The 14,253-nt window shown below is 42.8% G+C and overlaps 1 long non-coding RNA gene across 1 annotated transcript; it reads left to right on the plus strand.

The window, feature by feature from the left end:
- Nucleotides 1-8,131: 8,131 nt before the first annotated feature.
- On the plus strand, nucleotides 8,132-11,427 carry LOC309645392. Its single transcript, XR_014254859.1, has 2 exons — nucleotides 8,132-9,138; nucleotides 11,236-11,427. It is a non-coding gene; the product is annotated as an uncharacterized lncRNA (long non-coding RNA).
- The last annotated feature ends 2,826 nt before the right edge of the window (nucleotides 11,428-14,253 follow it).

Raw genomic sequence — 14,253 nt, forward strand, 5'->3', positions numbered from 1 at the left:
CTTTTCCCCACCCCTTGCCAGCCTGTAATGTGTAGGTGCCCAGAGCAACTAATAATTCAGTGTCTGTTTTTTCCTTTAAAATGTTTGCTCAATGTTTGTTTAGAAGAGAGGCTGGGTCATGCATGAAGGAAGAGCTGAGAAGGAAGACTCCTTGTGGCAACAAGCAAGTCCGCTCTGTCCCGGAACTTGCACATCTGCTTAATGAAACTAGCTCCCTGCAGTTAAGCAGACCCATCTTCCTTAGAAGGCAGTTTAATAGTCCAAAGCATCTCCTCTCTCCCCCAACACCCCAAGTAGTTTTTGAAAGTATCACCTTCAAATAGGTATAGTGATACCCCTGAGAGGAATTCAGGTCATTATAATTCTCTCCATCTCATTTCATATCTAGAGTTGTTTTAGAGCCCCAAGGATGCTTGGCACCTTCTGTAGATTGATACTCTTGGCAACTTCCCATTTCACTAGTGTGTTACTGGTTTTGCTTGGTTCTCGCAAGGCCCTGGGTTTCTGAGATCTTTCACCTTGCCAACGAGGTGATCCAGGAAACACGGTCATAAAGGGAAGTATATAGAAAAACTTGGCTGTCCTGAAAGAAGATACCATTCCCATCTATTAAACCGGAGAATTTTTTTTAGAAAAAGAAAAAGAGAAAAAAAGAAAATGAATTATCTAGAAATTAACTTGGCCAAGCATGCCAGAGAGAATGTACTAAAGGAGATTTTTACCTCCTGGATAAATGGAGAAATATACTATGTTTGTGGAAGGAAAGGCATAGCATTGTAATGGTGTCAATTTATGTAATTCTCACTAATATTTGGGGGAGAGGAATTGGATAAGCCAATTTGAAAATTTGCGTGGAAGAATAAGTTTCCACAAGTAGCTAAGACAAGTTGTCTCAAAAATAAAAGCAAAGGTGGGAAACTTACCCTACCAGACATTAAAACATAAAGTCTAATTTTTCAAAGTGTGCTATTGATGCTAGACCAATGGAACAGAAGAAAAGAATCCAGAAACTGACTCACGTATATGGATATTTGGTATGTGATAGAGGTGGCAACAGAAATCAGGGGGAAAAGGGTGGATTATTTTAATGGTGTTGGGGAAAGTGAATCCACTGTATGGAATAAATAAAATTATGTACTATCTCACACCACATAAGGACAAACCTTAGATGGTTTAAGCAGCTATAAAAAATTGAAAGGTAAATCATTAGGATATGGAGTGAAGAAAGCAGTTCTTAAATAAAACACCACCAAGAAAATGATTGATGGATTTCTGTTCAATAAATGACATCACAGACAAAGTTAACAAATCATTAACAGATTGGGAAAAGGTATTTGCAGCATATTTGCAACAAAATCAATAAAGAATTAAAATCTAAGCTGTACAAGAAACTCAGTAGTAAGTCAGCAAGAAAAAAAGTCTAGCAACCCGGAGACTTCCCTGGTGGCTCAGTGGTTAAGAATCCACCTGCCAATGCAGGGGACACGGGTTCGAGCCCTGGTCCGGGAAGATCCCACATGCTCCAGGGCAACTAAGCCTGTGTGCCACAACTACTGAGCCTGCGCTCTAGAGCCTGCAAGCCACAACTACTGAACCCACATGCCGCAACTACTGAAGCCTGCGCGCCTAGACCCCGTGCTCTGCAACAAGAGTAGCCCCCGCTCACCCCGACTAGAGAAAGCCTGCTTGCAGCAATGAATACTCAACGCAGCCAAAAAAAAAAAATCTAGCAACTCAATAGAAAAATAGGCAAACTCACTTTCTGAAGAAGTTACATAGTAAATAAACATATGAAGAGAAACTCAATTTATTAGTAATCAGAGAAAGAAAAATTAAAACAACAATGACACACTGCTTTACATTCATCAGACTGGCCCAAAAAAAAAAAAAAAACAGTTAATTTCAAGTGTTGAGTAGGATGTAGAGAAAAAAGAACCTAATGCCTTGTAAATTAGCATAGCCATTCTGAAGAGTAATTTCAAAGTATGTAGCGGAACCAAATACATTTTAATCTATTATTTTTCAAATTGTGAGTCATGGCCCATTAATATGTTAAATAATCTGTTTAGTAGGCTGTGATCAACATTACAAAAAGAAAGTTGACTTAAATAGAATAAAACACATCAGAATGCTTTTGTCATGATATGGATAAGTATTATTTCATGAAACTTTTGTTTTACTTGTATGTGTGTGGGGGGAACCTTACCAGATTATGATATAAAATGTATTTCTTATCATGGCTCACAGTCAAGTAAATTTGGAAGACACTGCCAGCCCTACCACCCAGCAATCCCTCCTCTGCTTAGGCACTCTAGCAAAGACAAAGAGATAGGTATAAAGATATCCACCACAGCATAGCTTATAATAGCAAAGTGATGGCAGCCATAACAGTCTGAAAATGAATTTATAAAAAATGAAGACAAAAATTAAACAGTAGTTACATAACATAGAGTCAACAGTAATCTCAAAAACAGTATTGGTTGAACAAAAAGGGACAATAGAATAAAATACATAACACAATAGAATTTACATGAAGTTTTAAAAATGCCCTCCCAAAGCAATATTATGTATTGTTTGTGGATACACATACATGTAAATAAATGTTTTGAGGGTGGATTGTCTAAGTTTATACATTTGACACATCCGAGTGAGTGGGTGTCTGGTGGTGGTGGGAGCTGTGAAATCATGGCATTGTGATGGCAAACAACAAAAAAATCACAGGAGCTAGTTTTAAAGAATGGGGAATAGTGTATCGGCTCCTGGAGAGAGTAAAGAGTGTTCCAAAGTTGTTAGGGGAGATTTGTCAGTAGTTATTAAAGGCCTTAAAAACATGCATCCTTTTGACCCAGTGGTTTCACTTCTAGTGAACCCACTATGGATGTGTCAGCAATTTAACTGGGAGAGTCTTTCTTTCTTTCTTTCTTTCTTTCTTTGGCCACGCTGCGCAGCTTGTGGGATCGAACCCAAACCCGGGCCCCTGGCAGTGAGGGCACAGAGTCCTAACTACTGGACCATCAGGGAATTCCTGGGAGAGTATTTCTTTAAATATTAACATGAGCGTAAAAAACAGTAAGGATGAGTTAAATAATATGGAATGTTATTCAATAATTTAAAATAGTGACATAGAGGTATTTATTGCTGTGGGAAAATGTTTATGATAGAAAGCTAAGTGGGAAAAAAGCAAAACACAGGCCATGAAACTACTTAGGGTGTGAAACCTTTGAAATGCACTTACATGAAAAAAAAAAAAACGGAAGAAAACATGTCAGGTTTAAAAGTGGCAATCTCTGGGTGGTTTGATTAAGAGGATTTTCCATTTTTCCTTTGTGCTTAGTTTTTCCCTAAATTTCCTAAAATGTGCAAAAATTATTTCATAAGAAAATTTACTTATTTTGATTTGAAAAGTGAGCAGGCTATGCAGATGATTTGTTAAATGGAAGGAACTAGTCCGAGAAGAGAATCAGGCAGAAAGCTATCAGGATGGGACACCAGGAGATGGGCAAGAAGGTCAGAAGCAGGGAGGGTGAGAAGAAAGGTCTAGAGAACAGAGGGCCTTGCGGTGGTGACTTATCCAGACTCTGCAGTTTGGGGGCTTGGCTGGAAGGGAGGTGTTCAAGATGCAGAGTCTCCTCCCCAACTCCAGCCCAGCGGCTGGAACGCTACCTCCTGCAGGCTCCAGACTCCCAGTGGCTGGACCCCAACAACTCCAGGCCTTGATTTTCCATCACTCTCCTGTTTGCCAGGCTGGAAGTAATGATCCCCCAAGTGTGGATATTGAACTCTGTCCACCAAGTGGACCCTGAGCTACTGTCAGCCTCAGCTGGGTGAAGCCAGAGGGCAGTAGGGCAGGGTTCCTTGAGGGTCAGATGCCATAGCCTCAGGTCTACAGGGTGCCTACATGAGCCAAGAAAATGGTCAGCACTGGGATGGAAAGAATGTCTTAGTAGGTACATTTGTTCCCCCTTATCCGTGGGGGATACATTCCAAGACCCCCAACGGATGCCCAAAATTGCGCAAGTACCAAACCCTGTATATAATTTTTCCTATACGTACATACATATGATAAAGTTTCATTTATAAATTAGGCACAGTAAGAGATTAACAACAATTACTAATCATAAAATAGAACAATTACAACAGTATACTGTAATAAAAGTTATGTGAATGTGGTCTCTCTCTCTCTCAAAATATTGTACAAATTTCATGTCTTTTCCATCATAATGAAGCACTTATCGTGCACTGTGGCCACAAATTGCAGTTTAAGATGTGACAGCAAAACTAGCACACATTTCTTCCCTGTGGCATGTGGGATCTTAGTTCCCCAACCAGGGATCGAACCTGTTCCCCCGGCAGTGGAAGTACGGAGTCTTAGCCACTGGACCGCCAGGGAAGTCTCTAGCATACATTTCTCTTTCCTTCTTCACAATTTCATGGATAGAAGATTCATTCTTACTGTAGATCTTAGCAACTTCAGTATATGTTTTTTTCCTTTCCTTATAAAGTCAAGACCTTTCACCTTTCCATTAAAGGAAGTACTTTATGGCATCTCTTTGGTATATCCGAATTGCCAGCATCACTACTCTTGCGCTTTGGGGCCATTATTAAGTAAAATAAGGGTCACTTGCACACAAGTACTACAACATTGTGACAGTCGATCTGATAACCAGGACAGGTGGCATAAACTGGACAAAGGGATGATTCATGTCCAGAGTGGGACAGCATGAGATTTCATCACACTACTCAGAATGGCATGCAATTAAAAACTTATGAATAGTTTATTTCTGGAATTTTCCATTTAATATTCTTGGACCTACAGTTGACTACAGGTAACTGAAATTGCAGATAAGGGAGGAACTTCTGTATTGTTAAATATCAAATTACCACAAACAGTCTTGAAAATGCACATGCAAACATTTCTTGTCTTACAGTTTCTGTGGGTCAAGAGTCAGGACAGGGCTCACTGCATCCTCTGCTTCAGGGTCTCTCACGAGGCTGCAATCAAGGTGTCAGCCAGGGCTGGGGTCTCATCTGAAGGCTCGAAAGGGGAAGAATCTGCCTCTGAGCTCACATGGCTTTTGGCAATATTAGGTTCCTCTGGGCTTTTGGACTGAGGGTCTTAGTTCCTAGCTGGCTGTCGTCCAGAGCTTCCCTTGGGCCTCCCCAGCATGGCCACTTGCTTCAAGCGTGCAAGCTGAGAAGGCAAGAGAGAGCGTATGTCAAGGATGTGGAAGTCACCATCTTACATAATCTAATTACAGGAGTGATGGGCCATCACTTTGGCCAATTTTTACTGGTTAGAAGCAAGTCACAGTTTGCACCCTCTCTCAAGGGTATTCGTGGGTGCCCTGTGTCTGGATACGAATCCAGGAGGCAACGGTCATCTTAGAGTCAGCCCACTACAAAGGACAACCTAGAGAAACCAAGCCTAAGCAAGATGGTCTGAGGCTAAAGAGTGGGATGGGGACCCCCAGTGGTAGGATGACCAATCATCCTGGTTTATCCAGAACTGTCCCAATTATGAAAGTACATCCTGGGAAACCCCTTAGTCCTAGGGAAACCAGAACTGTTGGTCACCCTACCTAGAGGAACAGATGATTTTAGATCATCTCCATTTCACTGAGAAAGTCTTCATTCAGTGCTACTGTATCTTATCACTTCTCTAGAGTGTTAATCAGCCTTTTATCAGAGAGATTGCTGACTTCAGACTCAAGCCTTCTGCAAGCCGCAGTATCTCCCTATAATTTAATATTGTTTCAGTTTTGTCCTATTTATTTATTCGGTCACCTTCTATTTATGGCAAGTGATACTGGTTCTTCATCTATAGTAGTAGCATAAAATTTTCATCTCAAGTAAATGTATCTAAACAAGAAGTCAATTTAAGGAATAGTAACAAAATAGTAATATTTGTGGCTTATGACTACTGCACAAATCAAGAAGGCCTATACCATCTTCCCAATCCTCTCCATGATTGCCTCTCTGATTGTATGTTGTACCACCTTCCCCCTTCATTTATCCACACCAGCCACACTGGCCTCCTTTCCTTTTTCCCAACACACCAGGCATACTCCCACCTCAGGGCCTTTGCACTTGCTGTTTCCTCTGCCTCTAACACTCTCTGGTTATCTGCATCAGTTACCCCTTCAGATCTTTGCTCAAATGTCACCTTCTCATGAAGCTTCCCTGGCCATCCTGCATAACGTTATAAATCCTTCTCCAGACACTCTCAATTCTCCTTCTCTACTCTATATACTTTTTTTTTCAACATCACTTCCGACCATCTAAACACTATACACAGTTTTTTACTTATTTCTCTTCTTCATTTTCTGTTTCTCCCCACCAGAATATCATCTTCATGAGGACAGAAATTTTTTGTCTGTTTGGGCATTGTTTTCTGCTCTTCCTGAGACCTAGAGCAGTGCCTGACTCAAAGGAAGTGTGCAGTAAATATTTACTATCCAAGGGCTCTGTGATGTGTGAGTGAGTCAGCCCGGTTCAGAGGTACAGGGCTGGGGAGATGGCTATCATTACCTTCCTCATCCCCCACATGTTTCTCCCACGGTCCAGGAGAAACCTGCATCCACTTTCCTCCCTCCTTCCTGCACCTTTCTTCCCTGAATCAGAAACAAAGACATCTGCCATTAAAATCCACATTTAGAGGTGTCCTGGAGAAGCTCTGGCTGAGTCTGGGGTTACTTGGTTTCAAGAAACAAGACAAGGAGTGGGTTTTATTGAAGGGATGCCGGACAATGTCAAAGACTCATTAGCACAAAATATAGTCAGGTGTGTGTATCCGCTGGGATGGTTTTTGGTGACTGAAAACAAAATCAGAAAGCTCAAAGCAATATGTATTAAACAGTAATGAAATGTACATGCTAACAATTACACTAAGCCACCTAAGTAGGGCAGCTCCAAGGTTGGTTAATTCAGTGGCTCAATGACATCATTAAGGATCTGGGTTCTTTCTTTTACCTGCTCTGCCATCCAATTTTTCAGGTTTGTCCTATTTTAGCTTCCTTCCTGGTTGCAATAAGTATATGCCCAGCAATGGAAAAGGCAGTGTTTCTCTCTAATGTGTTTATTTTTTAACAGTGAGGGAAGCTTTCCAAGGAGCTGCTTGTCCCCAAAGTTTCACTCACATCACGTTGGTCAGAATTGAGTCATATGCATAAACTAAACACTGGCAGGAGGAATGGCTGTGTAGTGGAGGGTGAATTACCCAGATAAAAACAGAGGAAGGGGCAGGAAGATGGATTCGGGTAGGCAACCCAACATGTATGTTTCAGACAATCTCATGAAGAAATGAAATTGAGAACTGAAAAAATCAAGGCACCAAGTTTGTCCTTTCCCTATTTCCACAGCTTGATTTTCTCTGTTCATCTCTACAGAGCTTTTTTTCACCCTCTTGCTTCTCTGGGAAATCTGGCTTTCCTCACCCCACATGGCCCATGGCCCCGACAAGGCTCCTTTGGCCCCAACTTAATTTCTCCTCGCAACTCAAGTACAAGACTCAGTAGTGAATATATTAGCCAGGATAGACTAATGGCTGCAACAAAGAAGTCTAAAATCTCAGTGACTTCAGACAATAAAGTTTTATTTCTTGCTGATATTGCAGTCTAATTTGCATGTGGTGTGTGCGTGCTCTGCTCTGTGTAGTCATTTAGTCACCCAGTTAACTTCTGCTGGCTCTGCCCTCCTCTAAGTTTTGAACACTCTCCATTCAGCTGGGAGATGGAGAAAGCTCCAGGGTTTTATGGGACAGGCTTGTAAGTGACATCTATCACTTCCTTCTATATTCCATTATTCAGATCTGTCACACGGGCTCCTTCTAATTACAAAGGAGGCTGGGAAGCACAGTCTAGCAGTGCCTATAAGAAAAAGTTACAGAAATCGTATGGACTCTGTGAACTCTGAGAAGACTTTGCCTCAATTAGTTACTCTGTTTTATCAAGATGGTAACCTGAGCTAAGAGGGGGGAAAACATAGTCTTGGGAAGGTCAGGGTCTGGGGGATGAGATACTTTTTAATTCTGCCATGAAATCTTTTTTTTTTTTTTATTGAAGTATAGTTGATTTACAGTGTTGTTTCTCATGTACAGCAAAGTGATTCAGATAGGTAAATAGATAGATTCTTTTTTTTTTTTTTTCTGGAGCATCAAGTTTATTAACTAGAATTGGAAGAACCAAGGAGTTCTTGGAACAAGAACTATCCCCCTCCCCCACCAACACGGAAGACAGAAGAGTAGGGGAGGGGAGACGTGCCCCAGGAATGACAGTCCAGTCACTCAAGTTTCACCCAGGTGGGGGTTGAGGGGCAGACCTGCAGCCACGGTGGCCTCGCTTTCGGTCGCCCGGGCTGCTCCGGACCATCCTCTGAGCTGGCCAGGGTCTTGGATACGATGCTTCTGAAGGCCGTGCAGAGAACACACTCCTCTTCCCCTGCACCGGGCCCCAGGGAGCGCGGCGGCCTGACCTTCCTGCCTCGGTCATCCATGGGGTTCACATGGGCTCACTTTATTATGACGCCTCATGCTGGGCAGCTTGCAACAAAGATGTTTCAAAATAAAGTTCCAGATTCTCCCAGCCACCCCTTGCTTTTTCTGGCTCTGGCCAGAGACAGTGGATGAGGACACACTCTCAGGCTGCCCAGCGTGGGAGGACCTTCCAGTGTTGGACACACCCAGGGGGCAGCTGCTTCCCTCTGGGGCTCCAATCCTGCTGCTGCTGGAGGTGGATGTCCCAGTGCCACACTGGGGGGCTGGGCTGGGGGTGGCAGTCCTCGCCTCCAGGCTGGGTGGGGGACAGGCAGACTCACCGGTCTTCTGCCCCGCCTGCTGGTCTTCCTGCAGCGGCACATCTTTTCTGTGGTAGAGCCACCTGGTTTGCAGGGAGGACACCACAGGGCTTGGAGGAGGCTCAAGTTCACTGCCACAGAGGTCCCCGCAAGAGAAGGGCTTCAGAGTTATGATGGAGACCTCCACCTTGGGTTTCACGGAGCTCACACTGCCTGTCCCAGTGTCCTGGATCTGGTCGCAAGTCAAGCCCGGAGTCCTCACCATTGTCACCTCCCGGTCCTCTTCACAGGGTGGCTGGAGTGGCTCCTTCTGGCCCATGTTGACCCATGGATGCCTCATGAGGTCAGGTAAGGTGCCTCTGTCACTGGGGTTGAGGGCAATCATTTTTTGTAACAGATCCCTTATCTTCAAAGACAGATAAGGTGGGATGGGGTACTGCCCTTGTAGGATTTGCTTCCGCAGCTCCTGGAAGTCTTTTCCCACAAAGGGCTGGGACGCAGTTACCATGGTATACAGCACTACTCCCAGGCTCCACACGTCCACCGCAGGGCCGCTGGAGCTCTGCCCCAGGAGGAGTTCCGGGGCAGCATAAGGGGCTGTGCCGCAGATCGTGTCCAGTTGGACAATGTCATCACACTCGTTGCTGAGGCCAAAGTCTGTAAGTTTGATATTCATCTTGGAATCAAAGAGGAGGCTCGGTGGCTTCAGGTCCCGGTGCACGATGCCCCTCCGGTGGCAGTGCTGCAGGGCGGAGACCAGCTGCTGGAACGGGCCTCGGGCCTCCGCCTCTGTCATACGGCCATGGATCTTCAAATAGCGGTACATGTCCCCCCCACTGAGGTACTCCATCACCACGAAAAATGTCTCCTCTGTGTCAATCACCCCCAGCAGTTTTACGATATTGGGGTGATTCAGAGCCTTCAGACTGCACACTTCCCGGAAAAGTGCCTGGACACTTGAGAAGCTCTGACGCCTTTTCTTTATGACCTTCACAGCCACCTGTGTCCCGGTCAGAATGTGCCGGGCCAACTTCACTTTACCGAAGGTGCCTTCACCAATGGTGCGGAGGATCTGGAAGTCATCAATATGAGCCTTCTTGCCAGCAGATTTGGCTGTGAGGCCCTGCATCCTGGTGATCTGCTAACTACACTGACTGACAGCACTACCGAGCAACGCTAACTACGCTAACTAACAATGCTAACTGTACTAACAGGGCTAAGTATGCTGTCTCTACTAACAACGCTAACTACGCTAACTGTACCAACAGCGCTAACTAGTACTAACTACACTAACTATGCTAATCAAGTATTAACTATACCAACAATACTCACTATGCTAACTGTAGAAAGAACAATGACACAAATAAAAAAGAGTAGAGAAAAGAGAAACGAAAATCAACAAAATGGCAGAAACAAGGAAAACACAAGCTAACTGTAGGTCCAAGGCCGTCAGGTCACCAAAAGCAGCTTCCTGGGCTCTAAGGACCAAAAACCTGGGCCCCCCTTTCTCTTTCATAGGGCTTTGTGAAGTACATCACAATGGTGCACTCTGAGGTCAGAGCAAGAAATGGACCCATCACCGCTGGGGATACACCACAGTGGTTTTCTCACTTTTTGAGTTCAAGGCCCCTTTACACTTAGGAAAAAGGATCCCAAAGAAATTTTTCTTTACGTGTGTTATTAGATATTGGTATTCACTTTGTTATAAATAAAAATCTGCAGGATACTTCAGTGGCCTTTTTATTTCTAGTTTGAAAATGTGTAATAATTTTAAAGACCTCATAATGTCTACACTTGAAATGTTCAATTCCTTTTCCTTAAATTCTGGTCTCAAAATAAGGTTACAACTTAACTGACTTCACGATACTATACAAAATGTTCTGTTGCATAAGACATGATACGGTACATTGTGAAAGTCTATGAAGCTGAGAGAAGATTTGCCAGGAAGGTCATTGAGCAGATTTCTCATCAGGAGCCTCGGAGGCCAGATGGCATGACTCAGTGTACTCGAAGTGTTGAAGGAAAGAAACCGTCAACCAAGAATCCTATATCTAGCAAAACTTTCCTTCGAAAATGAGGGAGAAATCAAGACATTCCCAGTTAATCAAAAGTTGAGAGAGTTCTTAACCACCAGACCCGCCTGCCACAGGGAGTTCTTCAGGTCGGAGTCAAGGACCCTGGACAGTAGCTCAAAGCCTTATGAAGAAATAAAGACCTCTGGTAAAAGTAGACAGACGGGCGACGAGAAAAGCTAGTACTGTTGTAACTTTGGTTTGTAGCTCCACTTTTTGTCTTCTATTTGATTTAAGAGACTAATATATAATAAAACACACACATACAAATCAAAAAAAAAAAAATCACCTCTTCACCTAGAAAAGTTACTTCACCCCCACTTTAGCCTAACTTTGGGAATTCCCATCAACAACATTCTTCTTTCCACTGTAGGAAGCAACGCTGCCAGAAGCTATGGCAAGCAGAGCCTCTTCTAAAATGCCTTTGATGACTGCAGCAACATGGATGCAACTAGAGATTATTAAGTGAAGTAAGTCAGAAAGAGAAAGACAAATACCATGTGATACCACTTACATGTGGAATCTAAAGTATGGCACAAATGAACCTATCTATGAAACAGCAACAGACTCACAGACATAGAGAACAGACTTGTGGTTGCCAAGGAGGAGGGGGGTGGGAGAGGGAAGGGCTGGGAGTGTGGCATTAGCAGATGTAAACTATTATATATAGGAGGGATAAACAACAAGGTCCTACTCTACAGCACAGGGAACTAGAGTCAATATCCTGTGATAAACTGTAATGGAAAAGAATATAAAAAAAGAATGTCTATATGTGTATAACTGAGTCACTTTGCCATACAGCAGATTGGCACAAGATTGTAAATCAACTATACGTCAATAAAAACAATAAAATAAAATAAAAAATGCCTCTGATGATGTACACAGCCCCTGCTCCTGCTGACTACCTCTCTGCAGCACCCAACACTGTGAAACCCCGCCCCCAGCTGAGGTCACTCCAGTCCTGTGTCTCCTTCCTTTGTCTTCTGTCTCCCACCAGTGTTTAGATAGATTCTTGTTCATATTCTTTTCCATTATTTTTTTTTTAAGTGCCTTTCAGCTATTTGGGAATATTATGAGTCATGTCCACTGGCTTTTTTTTTTTTTTTAATTAATTTCTTTCTTTATTTATTTTTGGCTGTGTTGGGTCTTCGTTTCTGTGCGAGGGCTTTCTCTAGTTGCGGCAAGCAGGGGCCACTCTTCACCGCGGTGCGCGGGCCTCTCACTATCGTGGCCTCTCTTGTTGCGGAGCACAGGCTCCAGATGCGCAGGCTCAGTAGTTGTGGCTCACGGGCCCAGTTGCTCCGCGGCATGTGGGATCTTCCCAGACCAGGGCTCGAACCCGTGTCCCCTGCATTAGCAGGCAGATTCTCAACCACTGTGCCACCAGGGAAGCCCCTGTATCATATTTTAGATTCCACATATAAGTGATATATGGTATTTGTCTTTCTATTTGTGATTTACTTCACTTAGTATGATAGTCTTTAGGTCCATCCATGTTACTGCAAATTCTACCATGAAATCTTTTCTTTTTTTAATTAATTAATTAATTTATTTATTTATTTTTGGCTGTGTTGGGTCTTCGTTTCTGTGCGAGGGCTTTCTCTAGTTGCGGCAAGCGGGGGCCGCTCTTCATCGCGGTGCGCGGGCCTCTCACTATCGCGGCCTCTCTTGTTGCGGAGCACAGGCTCCAGATGCGCAGGCTCAGTAGTTGTGGCTCACGGGCCTAGTTGCTCCGCGGCATGTGGGATCTTCCCAGACCAGGGCTCGAACCCGTGTCCCCTGCATTGGCAGGCAGATTCTCAACCACTGCGCCACCAGGGAAGCCCCATGAAATAGTTTTTTAAAAAATATTTATTTATTTATTTATTTGGCTGCGTGGGGTCTTAGTTGTGGCACGCAGGATCTTCATTGTGGCGTGTGGGATCTTTTAGTTGCAGCATGCGAACACTTAGTTGCGGCATGTGGGATCTAGTTCCCTGATCAGGGATTGAACCCGGACCCCCTGCACTGGAGGAGAGTCTTAGCCACTGGACCACCAGGGAAGTCCCTGCCAGGATATCTTACACACTAGTGGAGGATACAACGTTTCAGGTGGGCAGTTTTAGTCAGTGTCAATATGTAACACGTATATACTCCTTGAATTTACTTTGCCACTTCTAGAAATAGATTCTAAGGAACTAATAGGCCAACAGCGCAATGAGATATATGTGGGGATGCACTTCACAGAATTGTTTATAATATTCTAAGTTAGATACAGTCTAATTGTCATCAACAAAGGAATGATTAAATTATAGGGACATAGAGACATCCCCATGGTGGAGCACTATGCATATTTGTTGATACTAAACTATATCCGTGTAATAATGAATAATTTATAAGAGGTGACAAAACCTGATCTTGTTTATTTAAAAGCGAATGAGTTTTTCTGCATGATGAGAGGTCTGGAAAGAAGTTCATCAAAATGTTAGTCATTTATATCCAAAAAACACACCCATATAATCCATGATTGATGACAAAAGGGCCACAGTGGGGAAAAGATGGTATTTTCAATAAATGCTATTAGATCAGTTGGATCTTTATGTGGAAAAAAAATAAACCTTGACTCTTTACCTTGCATTATACATTAAAACAATTTAAAATGCATCATAGATGTAAATATGAAAACTAAAACTCACTACAAAGCCACAAGAATAAGTAAAATATAAAAAGATGAATAATACAAAGTGTTGGTAAGGATATAGAGCAACTGGAACTCATCTATTGCTGATAAGAGTGTAAATTGGTATAACTACTTTGGAAATGGTTTAGAAGTACCCATTAAAAATAAACACATGACCACACTATATCTCAGTAATTTGACTTGTAAGTATATATCCAAGAGAGATGGGTGCATATATTATTCACCAAAAAATGTACAAAAATGTTCATCATAGTAGTTCATAAAGTACTTCATTTATAATACAGTCATTTCTTGGTATTCAAGGGGGATTGGTTCCTGGACCCCTGTGGATACCAAAATCCATGGATGCTCAAGTCCCTTATTTAAACGATGTAGTACAGTCCTTCCTCCGTATCCGCGGGTTCCACACAATGTAGGAATCTGCTGTATCTAACTTAGAATATTATGAACAACTCCGTGAAGAACAGCCACAAACGATGCAGAAACTGTGGAAACAGAGGGCCGACTGTAGTCATAAACTGGAATCAACCCAAATATCCATCAGTTAGTAGAATAAACAAATAAATTGTGGTGTAGTCATATAATGGAGTACTATATAGCAATAAAAGAGAATGAATTAGAATTATGTGCAACAATATGGATGAATCTCACATCCACGATGATGAGAAAAATAAATTAGAAACAAAATTAAATAATATATGGTTCCATTAA

The sequence above is a fragment of the Balaenoptera physalus genome (assembly GCF_965194825.1).
Source record: "Balaenoptera physalus genome assembly, chromosome: 16".
NCBI lineage: Eukaryota > Metazoa > Chordata > Mammalia > Artiodactyla > Balaenopteridae > Balaenoptera > Balaenoptera physalus.